Genomic DNA, 635 nt, shown 5'->3' on the forward strand with positions numbered 1-635 from the left:
CCCCCCCTCGGGCGGTCTCTAGATCGAGCACCCATCCAGTGGCCCCAGCGGTCTAGGGCGTTGATCGACATTGAGAGGGTGTAGTCCACGGTGAATAACTAATTCTACCTGTTAGTGCATGTCATCCCGAGAAGACAGACCAAGTCTAGGCCTGTTCTTCGATATGGTCTATGGCTATCGAGAGGGAATGTGTCGGTTTGTGCAGGAAGTGCGGGTCCTGTTACTCTCTTGGACTCGAAACTTCTCGTGCTCTCAAAGGAGGCCATCGCATGTATATGCATGGGCCATCCGGTGGCCCCTACGGTCTAGGAAGTTGACCGGCACTGAGAGAGGGGGTTGGCCACGGTCAAAAACTTCTTCTTCTCATGTTTTTTAATTTACACTCTTTAAAGTTCTCTCTCGGTGCCCGTCTAGGAAGTTTACCGGCACCGAGATAGGGGGTAGGCCATGGTCAACAACTGATTCTTCTCATTTTTTTACTTCACACTCTTTAAAGTTCTCTCTCGGTGCCGGTCTAGGAAGTTGACCGGCACCGAGAGAGGGGGTAGGCCACGGTCAATGACTCGTTCTTCCCATGTTTTCTTTAATTTACACTCTTTAAAGTTGAGTTTTGAACAAATCTAACCGAGAAAGCA

The sequence above is a fragment of the Triticum dicoccoides genome, chromosome 3A (assembly GCF_002162155.2).
Source record: "Triticum dicoccoides isolate Atlit2015 ecotype Zavitan chromosome 3A, WEW_v2.0, whole genome shotgun sequence".
Lineage (NCBI taxonomy): Eukaryota > Viridiplantae > Streptophyta > Magnoliopsida > Poales > Poaceae > Triticum > Triticum dicoccoides.